This window comes from Petromyzon marinus, unplaced genomic scaffold (assembly GCF_048934315.1).
Source record: "Petromyzon marinus isolate PM22_M1 ecotype Great Lakes invasive population unplaced genomic scaffold, UKy_Petmar_22M1.pri1.0 PM_Scaffold_30, whole genome shotgun sequence".
In the NCBI taxonomy this organism is placed as follows: Eukaryota; Metazoa; Chordata; class Hyperoartia; order Petromyzontiformes; family Petromyzontidae; genus Petromyzon; species Petromyzon marinus.
Window position 1 is genome coordinate 306,136 of NW_027423280.1, and position 17,524 is coordinate 323,659.

The following is a 17,524-nucleotide window of genomic DNA, read 5'->3' on the forward strand; positions in this document are numbered from 1 at the left end:
CTTCAGCATCTTTCTCTGGAGGCTTCCTGAAGTCCGGAGCTCCGGACTGATTAAGAAGCTGAGTCTGTCTAAACTCCTTTATTACCTAAGGATGATTCCTTCCCGCATTATTTTTTGTACGGTGTGGCCCAAAAGTCAGGACACATCGGGTTTTTATTGTAGAGTGTGGCCCAAAAGTCAGGAAACATAAGGTATTTTTTTTACAAGGTGGCCCAAAAGTCAGGACACTGAGTGATTGTCCAGGGTGGCCAAAACGTCATGGCACATCGGGGTTATTGTTGTACAGTGTGGCCCAAAAGCCAAGACACATAGGGTTATTGTACAGGGTGGCCTAAAAGTTAGGACACATTGATTTATTGTTCAGGGTGGCCCAAAAGTCAAAAGAAAATTGATTTTTATACAGGGTCGCCCAAAAGTCTTGACAAGTCTCACACAGAGAGACTGTGTGAGACCCAGAGGCATTGGGACCATGGAGACCGATAGATTTACATATAGCCTCACACCGAGACCCATCGAAACACAGAGACAATATACTTGCACAAAGACACATAGACTCACAAAGAGACTCAGACAATGGACTCTCACAGAGAAAAGACTCACACAGAGACCCATAGACATACACATCGACTCACACTGATACCCATCAACTCATAGAGACCCAAAGACTCGCACAGAGACGCATCCACTCGCTCACCCACTTATTCACTGCTTGTGCACCCACCCACTTACTTACCGACTCCCTCACAAGCTTACTCGCTCACTCGATCCCTCACCGACTCACACATCCACTCAGCCACTCACTCACCCACTCACTCACTCACCCACTCACTCACTCATAGACTATCTCAGAAAATCACCCACTCACACACTCAAATGCTCGCTCACCCAAACATTTACCCACTCATCCACTTGCTCAACGACACGTGCCCAGACTCACTCGCACCCAGTCTCATTCGCTCCCAGACTCACTCGCTCCCAGACTCACTCGCTTTCAGACACTCACTCACAGTTCTTGCTCAGAAGCTCACTCACCCACTAATTCAGAAACTAACTCAACCACCAAACCACCGACTCAAATAATTCCCTCACTCATCCGCACCCACTCACTGACCTATTTCTTCATACATTCACTCTGCCACTCACTGGCCAACTCACTCACTCATCCACTCACTCAGAAACTCCTACAAACCCCGAGCCATTCACTCAAAAACTCACCTTCTCACTCACCCACCCATTCACCCACTCACTCATCCAATAACTCCCTCACTCATTAAAGTACTCACTTACTCACCCATTTTCTCAGCCACTCAATCGGAAACTCACTTACCAACTCGCTTAGACACTCACTTACTCATAAAAGGACCGTTTTACTCGCCCACTCACTCAATAACCTGCTCCTTCACTCATAAAATAATTTAACCTCTCAGTCACAAACTCGCTCATCCACTTGCTCAAGCAGTCAATCGCTCACTCAATATTTTTTCCATTTATTCCCTCCATCAATCATTCAGCAACTCACCCAATCATTAAAGAATGATGTACTCACAAACGCACCCACAAACTCAGTTAACCACCCACCCTCTTACTCAAAAACTAAATTTTCCAATCATTCACCTACCCACTCATCTCGCTCACTTCCTCACCCACTCACTCATATACAAACTCGGTCACCCACTCACTTAGAAACTTACTCACTACTCACTCACTCACTACTCACCCACTCACTCACTCACGGACTCACTCACAAATTCACACTGTCACTCACTAAGAAACTCACTCATCCATGTGTAACGACCCCAGGAGACCGTTTATCGCGCGGTTTCCACCACGCGAACGACTGCGGCTGTTGATCGCGCAGCTTCCGCCACGACGATCCCCTCCACGGTTTAGTGTTTCCCCCTCGTAACCGTGGAGTTTCTCCGGGTGCTTCGGTTTCCCCCCACTTTTGTAAGCGCTCGTCATTCATTGGTCGAAATATCTTAAAATGAAAACTCAATTCAGGACCTTACTATGACTCAGTGTGGCTTTCCTGGAGTAAATATATTATTATAAAACATTACAGGAAGTTAATATTCAATTCTGATTCCGCACCCCTCAATGCCCTTTTTAAGTTCAATTTGTGCATGTCCAATGACATGATGACACCTGCTGGTTACAAAAAGGGAAGCACGGGTACAGGCACCGCTGAAACAACATCCAATCCGAAAGGGAGAGGCATCTGGGCCAAAGGTAATGGGTGGGGCTGGCCGGGATGCTTCGGGAACCCGCTCGAAGGTTTCACGATAGGGCGTGGCCAGTGGCGGAGCCTAGCCGCGCTTGCGGTGATATAAGCGGGGGCGGAGGACTCTTGGGTCCGGACTGCGTCGCTGCTCGCCGTCATCTCTCTCTGTCGTCCGACCACGTGGAAGATCTACCTCGGCTTCCATCACCCTCCTCGGCACGCCACCAGCCAGCGGCTTGGCCGAGCACGGATGGTGGAACCACGCTGAGTTACCGGCCGTGTGTTTGTAGCCCATAGAGATGCTAACATCCAGTGTTGTATTTGGAGTGAGAGATACGGTGTTGTGCCCGTATATGAATAAAATAAATCCCCTCTGCACAACGTGTCGCGGAAATCGCTCATTACACAAGTAAGACTCACACAAGCATCCATACTCAAAGACCCATAGATTCCAACAGACATCCACACACTGCAATATACACACACATAGACTCACACAGCGACCTTATAGACTCGCACACAGACCCATAGCCTCACACAGAGATCCATACATTCAGAGACCCAAAAACTCACACCGAAATCCATAGACTCGAGGCCAATAAGAATACAAATTAAAAATATTTATTTGTACTGCAGGAATCTAACGAGCGATAAAGATATTTTTCACAGATGTCCAGTCACGCGGGTCAAAATGTAACAACAAAAATAGAATACAAAACACGACAGGAGAGATATACAAATTATTTACAAACATACAAATGAAACTAAACAATTTTTTATCTTATCACAGACCCCTTAGACTCAAAGAAACCTAAACTCCTTAATTACTAAACCTATAAGAATCGAAATCCATAAACCTGCTAAACCTCTAAACACCTAACCCTCTAAACCTATAACCCTCTAAACCCATAACCTTCTAAACCCTAAAACTCTATCCTTAACCTTCTCATCCTCAAAACCGTAACTTTCTAAAACCCTCAATCCCTAACCTTCTAAATCCCAAACCATCTAAACCCCAATCCTCTTAAACACCTAACCTTCTAAACCCCTAACTCTCTAAACCTCTAACCCTAAATACTAACCCTCTCAACATGTAACTCTCTAAACCCTCTAAACACATAACCCTCTAATCCTATAAAGGGTTTTTGGGGTAAGTTAATGTAAATGTATCGTTACACCAGCCACCACACGACAGCCAATTCATAAATTCTATCACGTAACTAAAAAATGCCGATTTGTTTCTACTTTAGGACACCGGTGTGTTGGGAGACTAACCCCCAAAAAAACCTTTATTACAGATAATATTGTTAAGTGTAGGTGTTAAACCCTCTCATCCCTGGCCCTCTAATCCTTTAGACCCTTGAAAATCCTCAAACCCATAACAAACATCGCTGGAGAGTTTCTTTGAAACAGGGGAAAGACCCAATGATGAACCCCCCCACCTCTGGTCCATGAAAAAATTGTCTTCCACGAAACCGGTCCCTGGTGCCAAAAAGGTTGGGGACCGCTGCTCTAAACCACTCACCCTCTAAACCTCTAAACCAATAAAACCATAACCCTTTACAACCCTAACCCTCTCATACCATAACAATGGTTTGTTGGGTTAGATTGTGTAAATATAAATGTGTCGTTAAATCCGCCACCATCCGACAGCCAAATTAGTAAATCTTGATTTGAAGCTTTTGTGACTGCAGGAATCCATACTCTTAGAAATAAAACAAATCACGACGTTTCGATCGCAACACAAGCGGTCGTCATCAGGCAAAGGAGTCAGCCTCTAAAGGCAAACTGTTTATCAGGGTTTGGGATGGGCATATCCCAGGTGTATCAACAGCACCAGGAGCATGGGCGGTGCACGAGTGCCAATGCAGCAACAATGCCAATGCAGAAACAATGCCAATGTAGCAACAATGCCAATGTAGCAGCAATGCGAATGCAGTAACAATGCCAATGCAGTGGGTGAGAGAGCTGCCGTGGCAAGATGTTAAATAGGTAAGAAAGGGGGGTAGGAGCAAGGAGGTCAGAGAGAGGGAGGGGGGGAGTGGGGTAGGGGGATGGGGGGGGGGGCGCTGCGTGAGTGCTAAGGGGAGAGAGGACGTGAAGCTGGGGGGGAAGTGGGCGGGGCTGCAAGTGGGAGGCTGGGAACGCTGGGGATGCAGAGGGAAATTAACTTTGATAAATAGACTAGTACCCGGCAGATGTGATGGAACAACCAACAACAGTTAAGGTTTTACTTGGTTAATAACATCCTTCCAATGATTGCTCAATTTGTATCCATCTTCTCTTTTGAAGTTATGTCTATGTTTATAAATCTGGATGGCTTCATGAACAAAACTTTGATGGTAGCCCAAAGGTTTGCAGAGTACCTTGGTATCTGAAAAAACAATATCATGCGAGCCCACAGTGTTATAATAATGGTCAGCCATGGCAGAGGTATTGGTTCTGCCGTGTTTCAGATCTGCCTTGTGTTCGCGAACACGGTCCGAGACATGTCGTTTTGTTTCCTCAATGTAGCTGCTACCGCAGGTACAAATCAGTTTGTAGACTCCAGATGGGATTAGATCACGGATTAAGAAGGTATTCCACTTCGGCCAATCGTTTCCACTATCAACTCACCTACCTACAAACTGGCCCGTTTTCTGTCTAATACCTTGCTTCCATTCACGGGCAAGACTACCTCAGCAGTACGTAACTCAGCTCACTTGGTCTCTCTAATCAAGGGAATTTCACTGTCCCCAGATGATTTGCTAGTCAGCTTTCATGTAGTTTCTCTGTTCACCAAGGTTCCTGTACCTGACACTTTAGCAATAATTGAAGATTTAGTCCAACATGGACTGAATCTTGATGTACCTACTCTGCTTAGGCACTGCCTTACCAACACTTACTTCACCTGGAATGGTACTTTCTACAAACAAAATGAAGGTACCCCCATGGGTACCCCCTCATCACCAGTGATAGCGAATGTTTTCATGGAGAAATGTGAAACAGATGCCATCAAGACATTCACCCTACGTCCTTCCTCGTGGAAGAGATATGTAGATGACACTTTCGCCATTTGCCCACATGGCTTGCCAGCATTGAACGAATTTCTCAACCACATCAATTACATACACCCATCCATCAAATTCACCATTGAAGTAGAGAAGGATGGTAAGCTACCATTCCAGGACGTTTTCTTTGAGAAGAGACCTGACGGCTCGTTGGGACACGCTGTCTACAGGAAGCCACCCACACATATTCCTATCTGAAACCTGATTCCCACCACCATCCGGCACAGAAGAATTCCCTCATCAAAACACTGCACCATAGGACCCACTGCATTTCCGACCAACACCACCGAGCAAGTGAACTGGAACACGTACACCATGCCCTCAAGATGAAAGTTTTCTCGGACCGCATTATTCGTAAAGCTGTTTCTCCAACCATTGGAGAAACAACCCCCTGAGAAGCCAATCAAAACCATCACGTTACCAAACATAGCAGGTGTTACCAAAAATATGTCCAAAATCTTAAACAAACACAAGATCCAGGTCCGATTCAATAAAGTACACAAAATCCGTGATCTAATCCCATCTGGAGTCTACAAATTGAGTTGTACCTGCGGTAGCAGTTACATTGGGGAAACGAAACGACACGTCTCTGACCGTGTTCGCGAACACAAGGCAGATCTGAAACACGGCAGAACCAATACCTCTGCCGTGGCTGAAAATTGTTATAACGCGGTGAGCTCGCATGATATTGTTTTTTCCGAGACCAAGGTACTCTGCAAACCTTCGGGCTACTATCAAAGGTTTGTTCATGAAGCCATCCAGATATATAAACATAGACATAAATTCAACGGAGAAGATGGATACAATTTGAGCAATCATTGGAAGGATGTTATTAACCAGGTAAAACATTAACTGTTTATGGTTGTTCCATCATATCTGCCGGGTACTAGTCTACTTTTCAGAGTTAATTTCAGCCTGCATCCCCAACGTTCCCAGCCTCCCACTTGCAGCCCCGCCCACTCCCCCCCCCAGCTTCACGTCCTCTCTCCCCTTAGCACTCACGCAGTGCCACCCCCCCCCCATCCCCCTACCCCACTCCCCCCCTCCCTCTCTCCCCTCTTGCTCCTCTCCTCTTTCTTACCTATCTAACCTCTTGCCACAGCAGCTCTCTCACCCACTGCATTCGCATTGTTGCTGCATTGGCATTGTTGCTGCATTGGCATTGTTGCTACATTGGCATTGTTGCTGCATTGGCATTGTTGCTACATTGCCATTGTTGCTGCATTGGCATTGTTGCTGCGTTGGCGCTCGTGCACCACCCATGCTCCTGGTGCTGTTGATACACTTGGGCTACGTCTATCCCCAAACCCTTATAAACAGTTTGCCTTTAGAGGCTGACTCCTCTGCCTGATGACGACCGCTTGTGTTGCGATCGAAACGTCATGATTTGTTTTATTTTATTTCTAAAGACACAAAGTTTATCACATTAACAAAAACTTCCAATTAGTTTCTCCTATAGCACACTGGTGTGTTGGAGACTAACCCAAAAAACCTTTATTATGGATAATATTAGTTGTGAAAGTCGAGGTCTTAAATCCTCTACACCCCTAACCCTTTCAACCCCTAAACCTCATCACCCTATAAACCTCTAATCCTCAAAACCCCTAAACTTTGAAAACCCAAATCTTCTAATCCCCCAAACATCTAAACCCCTAAACTTATAACCTTCTAAACTCCAAACCCTCCAAACCAATAAACATCTAACAATCGAAACCCATAAACTCTCTAAACTTCTTAAACACCTAACTCTCTAAACTCATAAACTTCTAAACCCTAACCCAATGAACCCCTAACCCTCTAAACCCCTCACCCTCTAAGCACCTATACCATAAAACCCTAAACCTCTAACCCCCTAACCGTCTAAACCCCTAAAAAAACCCCAAACTCTAAAACCTATACCCTTATAAACTACTAAACTTCTAACCCTCTAAACCACTAAACCTCTACATATCGAAACCCATAAAGCATCTAGACCTCTAAACACCTAACTATCTAAATCCCTAACTCTCTTAACCCATAATATTCTAAACCTTAACCTTCTAAAACCCTAATCCATAAAACCCTAACCCTCTCAACCCCGAACCCTTTAATTCCCTAAACCCCGAAAACAATAACCATCTAAACACTTAATCCTCTAAACCCCTTATGCTTGAAAACCCTCACCCTCTAAATCTCTAAAACCTCTAAACCCTTAAAACCCTAACCCTCTGAACCCCTTACCCTTTAAACCCCTCCCTCTAAAACCTTAAACCTATCATCCTTTAAACCTGTAAACCCCTAAACTCTTAGTCCAATAAATGTCTAACCATGTAAACTTCCAACCCTCTAAACCCATAACCCTCTAAACCCCTATACCCTCTTAAACCCCTAACCCTCTTAAACCACTAACCCTCTTAAACCACTAACCCTCTTAAACCACGAACCCTCTGTGTGGAGTATGTTGCGTAGTCGGTATCACGCTGTGGGTGGGTGCAGGGTGTGTGTGATGGGTTCAGGTTGTGTGTGGTGGGTGCAGGGTGTGTGTGGTGGGTTCAGGTTGTGTGTGGTGGGTGCAGGGTGTGAGTGGTGGGTGCAGGGTGTGTGTGGTAGGTGCAGGGTGTGTGTGGTGTGTGGTGGGTGCAGGGTGTGTGTGGTGTGTGGTGGATGCGGGGTATCACAGACTGGGTGGGTGCAGGGTGTGTGTGGTGGGTGCAGGTTGTGTGTGGTGGGTGCAGGGTGTGGGTGGTGGGTGGAGGGTATCACACGGTGGGTGAGTGCAGGGTGTGTGTGGTGAGTGTGGTGAACGTGGTCATGGTTCACACCACGCCTACTGTGCAGTGGACTGGCCACCACAAAGCAGCACGCGTCGGAAGAGTGAGCGGATGGCTCTCCCTATGCGGGCCAGGCTCCCTTGCTTCTTCTTCTCCTCTTGTACCACCAACTCCTCCACAAGGGTCTCCTTAAGTACCACAAACTCCTCCACAAGGGTCTCCTCCAGTACCTCCAGCTCCTCTACCAGCGTCTCCTCCTGTACCACCAACTCCTCCACCACAATCTCCTCCTGTACCACCAACTCCTCCACCAGGGTCTCCTCTTGTACATCCAGCTCCTCCACCAGGGTCTCCTGCTGTACCACCAACTCCTCCCCCAGGGTCTCCTCCTGTACCACCAACTCCTCTACCAGGGTCTCCTCCTGTACCTCCAGCTCCTCCACCATGATCTCCTCCTGTACCACCAACTCCTCCACCAGGGTCTCCTCAAGTACCTCCAGAACCTCCACCAGGGTCTCCTCCGGTGCCTCCAGATCCCAAACCAGGGTCTCCTGCTGTACCACCAACTCCTCCACCAGAGTCTCCTCCTGTACCACCAACTCCTCCAACAGAGTCTCCTCTTCCTCCAGCAGCACCAGCTCCTCCACCATGGTCTCTTCTTCCTCCACAACCTTCAACTTCTCTTTAGAGGCCTGGGCGAGCAAGGAGGATGGGCGCTGTGCCGGCTCCACTCTGTGAAGAGATGCGCATGACACCGTTCCAACTTCCTGCTCCAGCAGAGATCAGTCCCCCCCCCCCTCCTCCCCCCCCCCATCGTCCATGGGTGGACTGTGTGCCGCAGAAGATTAACCCATATAATTAACAGTGCCGCTATAATGCAGCATAGCTTTGCCCACCGTGAGTCTGGTTATGAAATGGGCATTAGTCTGGCGGTGTCTCAGTGGATGCAGGGCACCATGGCAAAGAAAATTGCCGCTTCATTATCTGTCCTAACCCAGAAACCAATTATGGAATCTACACGTTCTTTATGGCTGGAACTCACAGCCAGAGAGGACCTGGGTTTGATTCCCATACGTGGGCCACTTTCTCCGTGTGGAATGTGGAGTGTGTTCTACCAACCCCCCTACCCTGCCCCCGCCCCCTGCATGGGTTTCCAGAATCAGCATCTTTATTTAGACTGGATGAAGAGGAGTCTGATGAGCTATTAAGCTCTTCTTTCACAGATGTCCTGTCAAGGCACAGGATCAGCAAGTTACAACAACAAACAAAACAAAAGGAGTACAAAGTATAGAAGAGTCACTAAAAAAAAAAATTTAGGCGTATAAATACAAATGGCATAAATAAATAAAATCCTGTCAGTTTTTCAACACTAAATGCAAGCTTGGGCAAGGCAGCGAAACAACAACAAAAACAGCCTCACACCACACCAAGACAACACAATCCTTCAATAAAATTGCACATTAAAATTTCACTTCCATTCCTCTGGGTTTGGCAACTGAACCCTCAGAAACACGCCGTGCAACCAGTGTTGGATGGACATCTCCGCCAGTGTTGTAAATTGCACCTCCAAATCACTCAATTGGGATCGTACAGCAGCAGTAGCAGTAGATTTGTTCTGTACAGCAAGCAACTTGGCAGGACCCTCCTGAAAAATAGTCTTGAGACTGAGTGAGGCTATTGCTGGCTAAATAAGCGTAAAAGTAGAATAAAGAGAAATCGATATTAAACACACACAGGAGCAGAGTCGTCCCCCAGGTACGGTGTATGGGGGTGACCACCCCGGGCCCTGAGCTTTGGGGGGCCCTGAGCTTTGGGGGGCTCTGCGCTTCGATGTCACGGTGCAAGACGTAATACTTCCGTTTAGCACATAGGCTCTCGCTCCGGATTGGCTCACAAGTGGTGACATTACATTCATCCCTCTATTTAAGACCGAAAGAGGGTGATTTCTCCGGGATTCGAAAGGCCACACGGTGTAACTTGCCCCAGGCCCCGCACCCTCGTATAGACTGCCTTGACCACTGGACTAGCAGATAGTGGCTTACCGTCGCTTAGCAGTTCCAGGGCGCTTCACACTGCCAGGAGCAGCAGCGGTGGTGGTGGTGGCTTTGCTGGCCGTGGTGGTGCTGGTGGCTGCGGTCCGGAGCCAGCTATGAGCCAACGCCTGCGCTGGCGTCATACGGCAATTCGGATCCCATCTGTTGAGAGATGCACGGGGGACACACGCGGCCACGTGGTGAGAGAGGCATGCTGAGAGCTTTGATGTTCCTTCCTTTTCCCACGAGGTCCAGGAACGCACAGCAGCAGCGGAAGCTGCAGTAGCAGTGGAGCCCTCTGATGCCCAGCAGTGGCTTGCACAGACCTCCCACTCCTCCACAGAGGGCTAACTTCACAGAGGGCCAGTGACACCGCTTATTGGCAGGTCCACTCAGCTCCACATCTTCCTGGTGATCGGTGCAGAGCGGTCGCTGATAAATTGGAGGGGGGAATCCTCGTGGGGAGGGGAGGGGGGAGTGGTGGGTGGTTCTTACCGCAGACAGGAGCTGATGAATTCGACAAACTCCGGGTCGTCGCTGTTGAGCACCTTGTGCAGTGGGAAGCTCCCCGGCACCCTTTTTTTGCCTGGGCAGAACATCTTCCCCCGATGGTCTGCAGGAGCCATGCACAGCGGGAGAGACGAAGTCACCAACCACCACGTCGCCCACCTACTCACTTACTGACCAATCCATCAACCCACTCATCCACCTACCCACGCATACTCTTCCACCTACCCAATTGCTCACCCACTCATCTACCCACCCACTCACCCACCCTCTCACTGACCCGCTGACCCACTCACTCACACACTCACCCATCCATTCGTGCAATTACCCACCAACCTACTCGCCTACTTACCCACATACCCACCCACTTGCCCACACACCCATTTACCCACCCACACACCCAAGGAATTAAAAATACAAAAACGCCCCCTCCAAAACAAAATAACAACAGCCTGAGGCTACTCCCTAAAACTGAATCCGGTCTGTCACTCACCCCACGCTTCAACTCACCAAAGAAGTCCGTTCTGTCGGGTGCTGCATTCACAAAGTATCTTGGAGGCATCCCCAGAATCTGCACATGGTTGACATGAAGACAAAGGTCACCCGTAAACTGTAGGGGCAAGTGCTGTTAGATCGAGTAGCAAAAGCAGCAGCGTTTGTTGAGGGCCAGCACTGTGGCGCACAGAGACAGGAGTGGCGGGCCACATTGACCCAGGTACTTCACACATTCCACGAGATACTCAGTTGAGTCTGACTCAAACTAGAGGAGGCCCAGGACTGTTCAGACAATCGTCACTGGTGTTGGCCATGAGCTGGAATCGAACTCAGTTTCTAGCACAGCAGGCTGACCGCTATACTACTGCTCCCTTACACATACAAGACACACACGTGTACACGCAACATATGACGGCCGTTATTCACAGATCACCAAGTGGCCACCCCCCCTCCTGCCACCCCCATAGCCCATGACTTCACGGAAAGAGAGGGGGATCACGAGCGGACAGACGCCGTGTGGGAAATACCTCTATGCAGCGCGGGAGGTGATCTTCGTGGCTGTTGGACCGGAATAATTCCCTGCCCGTCACCAACTCCGCCACCGTGCAGCCCAACGCCCACATATCCACTCCACATGTCAAGCTATAACCCAGCAACAGCTCCGGAGCCAAGTATTCTAGGGTCCCACCAACATTCATAGCTGTACAATAATCACAAGAACAACAAACATTGGTGCGTGTGTACACACTGTGTCTTAAACAGCATCATCATTATACACATAAACAGTCACATGTACAGACACTCAGATACTCACACACAGACACACTCAGACAAACGCTAACATATAGACACTCACCCGGACGCAGAGACACCCATGCGTAAAGACAGCCATACAGACACCCACACGCAGACACTCACACACCCAGGTGAGGTCACTCACGTTGACTTTCCACAAAAAAGCTCGTGCCAAAGTCCGTGATCCTCACGGTGCCAGTCACGGTGTCTTTGACGAGAACATTTTCCTGGAGGGGTAGAATGAATTCAAACTCAGAGGTTACGCCGATATCATTCATCCAGCAGTGGATCAATCACATACCACGACACGCACTAAACAGGGGAACTAGATGAGGCATAGCGCTGTCGACTAGCGTCAGTCAAGTGCAATATTCGCTGTTTTCTGACAGCTGTCACTGGGTGGTGCCCCTTTCAAGTACGTCAAAATTGGAGATGTGAGTAGAGGCGTGTCATGTTCAAAGCACTCTCAGGCACCATCAAAGTAAAGGGGGTGGCTCTATTGACAACCGATTGCCGTTGCTCCAACAGGAGAGCTGCATGGAGCTCACAGCTGGATGAGTGCCCGTTAACGAGTTACAGACAAAAAGCCACTCACAAGAGAGTGCAAGGATTCCGTGATGGTTTCCACTGCAACTTTGTCTTTGGACGTTTTCAATTTGTAGAATGGAATTCGATAACGAGCAGTTGTCAGGCCAAAATGTACGTTCTTTTTGACTCCGTTTCGTGTCTCCCAGGGTTTGGGGCAACGCTGATCAACGTTGCCGGTTTTGTCTCTGGTGAGTCCCCAAGAGCGACACGACTCTACACTATAGTTTAATTCATACCAGATCATCTTCACCAGAGGTAGCATGACCCTGCCTCCTTCCAGTGAGAAGGGCAGAGCTAACGTATCAACCTTGTGACCAACATGGCCGGTTTTCTCTGTGGAACGAGTCCCCAATGAAGATACACCTCTGCACCAAAGTGAAAGCTGAACGCTGTGTCCACTCACTGGCTTGATGTCTGCGTGGACGATTTTCCTGGAATTTATGTAGCACAAGAACTTGAGGATGCCCCTAGTGTAGGTTTTCACCATCGCCATGTCCAACCGCCGGAGCCCCGCTTTTCTATTCACTTCATGAAGGCTCTCCCTGCGAGAGAGGCAGAAGCAGCAACAAAAACAGCATCAGTGCCATCCCCTACAATGCTGCACTGATTCTGATAACGATAATCATGTTAATCTTGTACGTTCATGTGCACGTTCATGACCAATATTAAGAGTTATAGTTCCGTGTGGGTTGAGGTCGTCAGTTTGTCAATAAACCAAATAAATTGGCATATATGCCAACTTGACAACTTTATTTCATTGGCTTTGTTGCCGGGTGGTGGAGGGTTATGTATTGGGAGAAGATAAAAACTCCACACAGAAAAGAAGCTCGGATTCTCGCCGAGAGACACAAGCATCACCACTGCTATCCAGCCACCCTGCTGATTGAGTGGAGGCGTGGCTTGGTAAAAGTGGCAGGGCTAATGGAGAAAAGAGAAGTGGCCTCCAATGCACCCATGACACATGGCAGCTCCAAAGTATTGCAATGCATGGGTGGCGTGGGAATCTCAAAATTAACAGCTTGCCGCGGTGGCGAGATGACATCTCCCCCGCCTGGTATGGAGGAGGTCGTAGGTTTGATCCCGACCGTGACGCCTGTACATTTGGAGTTTGCATGTTCTCCCCGTGGGCACGTGGATTTTTCTGTGGGTCCACTGGTTTTCCCCTCCACATTTAGAAACTACATGTTACTTTTTAAATTTCGATTTAAAGCTTTCGTGACTGCAGGGATTCATATTCTTGGTTCTTTCGGTAAAGTCACGTAGAAGGGAAACAATAAAATAATAAAAATAAAAAAAACAATCAAATTCCCACGACGTTTCGACTGCAACACAAGCAATCATCATCAGGTGTGAAAACCACAACAAGAAAATTTGAAAAAAGTGGCGGTTATTTTTAACGTCGTGAGAATTGTATTGTTTTATATTTCTATTATTTTATTGTTTCCCTTCTACGTGACTTTACCGAAAGAATCAAGAATATACATGTTACTTTGTTAAGTTTTTATTTGTGGCCAGGTCGCTTCTAAAAAATAACGAAAGTTTGTCAAGTTAGTTAACCACATTATTGGCGGAGGCGGGGGGGCATGCAGTACATACTTCAACAGCTCCAGGACGATACAGTGGTGTCCTCTGAAATAAAATGTATTCAGGACTTTGATGATGTTGAAATCTTCATCACTGCCCTCGCCCTGAAGTTCCAGAGCTATCTGGAGTTCCATCTTCTGGAATGTTTCTTGCTTGGAGCTGCACAGAGGAAGTCCACAAATGAAGATCCTATATTTGCTTAAGGGATATCCAGAGCCAAATTCTAGCCAGAATAAATTAATTAAATATGAATTCACCAGGTCTAACAGCACCATGAGTTCCAGTAGTACACTCAACTATCATTGGTGAGGAGCTACCACAGAGGGAGCAGGAGCCGATGTAGGGCACCCGATAGGATTTGGAAGTGAAGAGCCATTCAAATCGGATTGGTCATTTGAGAAATATAAATGAAAAAGCATGTTAACACAACGGATCTTAGCTTCAATGTGGCTCTTCTATTAGGGCACACTTTTCGCACAACGCGGAATGTGCCCGTAATAACACGAACGCGTCCATTGCATAACGGAACGCTTTTCGATTTAAAACAAAACACACTTGTTAAAACGTGGAACATGCCTGTTAAAGCGCGGAACCCGCCCGTTATAACACTATTTGTGAGTAGTCAACAACGAACTACTTTCTTGAGCTGCAATGATACATTGCTCGCAATGATAAAGTAACATGGCGGCATACCCTCAGTTATTGGTCTCGTCATCTCAAGGTGTATGAGTGCATTGTATCTCGCCAAACATTATTATTACATTATTTATGGGGAAATTATTTTTGCTCAATACTTTTTGCTGAATGCGGAACTTTTCAGGAATGTATCTACAGCATTAAATGAGGAATTACCATAATGTGCAGGTAATCCTTCAGCAATGGGATGCTTTCCCCCAATATTAGTTTACACTGTGTGTGTATTTTAAGCTTTATGGAGTAAAAATCTGAGAACCCAGAAGGAACTGATGCAGAACAGGGGTATAACATGTAAACTCCATACAGGAGGGCACCCGAATCAGGAGTCGAACCCAGGCCCCCCTTCTCACTTTGATGCACAGGTGTCACCACCGCATCGCACGGCTGCCCGTGGCAACGGACTTAACAACATCGGCCTCGTGACGGGGCGGCTCTGAAGTCTTACCTCGATGGTGACACCAGGATCTTGATGGCCACCAGGGTGTTCCTTTTGTGATCAAGGCACTGGATCACCTGGCCTTGACCTCCTTCTCCAATCTTCTTCAGCACCTCATAGCGGTAGTGGAGGTGCTCATGCCGGAACTGCACAAAAGGTACAATCATTTAAAGTGAAAATAATTCCAATCACAAAGTTTAAGAAATGACGATGTATATTCTTTGGGTCTTTCGGTAAAGTCACGTCGATAGGTTCAAAGAAAATAACAAAAAACAAAACAACAATCAAAGGGCTGCCAGGTGAAAATTAGCATGTTATTGAGAGATTAGCATGTTAATGAGAGATGCGCATGTTAATGAGTCATTAGTATGCTAATTAGAGATTAGCATGTTAATGAGAGATTAGCATGTTAATGAGTCATTAGTATGCTAATTAGAGAGTAGAATGTTAATGGAAGATCGCAGAGCCACAACCGAGGGGTCGGCACGCGAAGTGGCTGTGTTCGTGTGAATCCTGTGAAAGCACAAGTTTGAAATGGGCATGAAGCACAACTAACATCGGAAGGTGGTAGGATGGGAACATCATAGCCAGTTATGACTTAAACTGGTTGATAACGTCCTTCTAATGATTGCACAGTTTGTACCCATCTTCTCGGTGGAAATTGTGTCTGTGTCTATATATATGAATGGCTTCATGAACAAAATCTTTGTTGATAGCCAGTAGGCTTGCAAAGTACCTTCGTCTTAGATAAATACATTTCGTGCGAGCCCACCACGTTAAAACAATGATCAGCCACGGCTGAGGTATGGTCCTACCGTGTTTCAGATCCTAACGAGTTTCGGATCTGCCTTCTGTTCCCGAACATAAGGCAGATCTGAAACTGCCGGGTTGGCTGCCCACCACTTGCATTAATATTGGCTGCTGACATTTGGGCTACGCCCAATTCAAACAATTATAAACAGTTTGCCTTGGGAAGCTAACCCCCCTTTTCCTGAAGACGACCACTTGTGTTGCGATCGAAACGTCATAGTTTTTGTTTTTTGTTCTTTTCTTTGAACCTATATACGTGACTTTACCGAAAGACCCAAAGAATATGAATTCCTGCAGTCACGAAAGCTTTAATTCAAGATTTAAGTGAGAATGTAATTTTCAAAAGTATTCTCTGTAATTATTACGTTTTTTTTACCTGTCATTGTGGAATATTCTGATATCTGCTGACTCAGTCACCCTTAAAAAAGAGCTTCTTAGCTCAATGGGCTTTACTCGGGATTAAAAATTCTGATTCTGAAGTGCATTGGTGTGTGTGTGTGTAATAGCCCTGGTTGGTACTTCAGGTGCAATAACAAGAAGCCACAAACCCCGCTACCGATAGGCCCTGTGACCGCCCCCACAGTTGGTGTTTTGTGGCGAGCCTCACCAGAATGTAATTTCCTTCGTAGTCGTCGTATCCACCATTGTTGAATCCCTCAGATTTGTTGTAGAGTGCAAAGTACCACACTTCCTGCATGGCTGCGAGTTCCAGCTTCTCACGGTTGGTCAAGTGAGGGCCAAAGAGAGCCATGATTTCTGCAGACATGAGAAGAACAACAACAGCTGTGTGATCCCAAATTTGAGTAATTTGTAGGAAAATATTTCAGGATTGGGATATTTTGGCCAATACCAGGTATGTCTGTATGTATGCTAAACTTCTTTTGCACCGTACGTTGGCCACCTGGATATCACCCATGCATCATGGTCGCTATGAAATCTCCACTGCATCATGGCCACTGTGACATCCACCATACAACATGGCCATCGTGATGTTACAGCATTCACCATGGCCCTCTGTGACGTTGCTCATTACCGTTCTTACCTTGCGGTGATTTGCTGCAGGCGGAGGCGGTGCCCTCTGGGGACAGCGCACTCCACGTGGTGCAAGATTCGCCATTACTCCTCGCCTCTCCAGCTCGGCTCATCTTCATGCACACAAAGACAAAGGTCCACCACGTAAGCTTTAGCAAGATGTTGGGGAAAGCGCAGGAGGCGAGCACTGAGCCAGGATCTCTGAGATCCTGGGCTCCACAATCAGGAGGGTCCTGCCAAGATGTTGTAAGTTCTCAGCGTTGGGATATTTGGCTGATATCTGATGTCACACCTGGATTTACAATGAGACACGTGTGGATTTAGAGGACACACGCAGGTGAATGGCATCCTTCAAACTGTTAAGAGAAGTGGGGCTGGGCCAGGAAATGCCACGGCCAGGAGGAACAACGATGGCCGATGATCAAGAACAATAACGGAGCTGCAGCCAAGTATCGGAGCACGTCTGAGAGGTCAGCAGAAAGATGGAGCGACAAAATCGGTGCTTGGTGGATTATTCCATTGCAGGA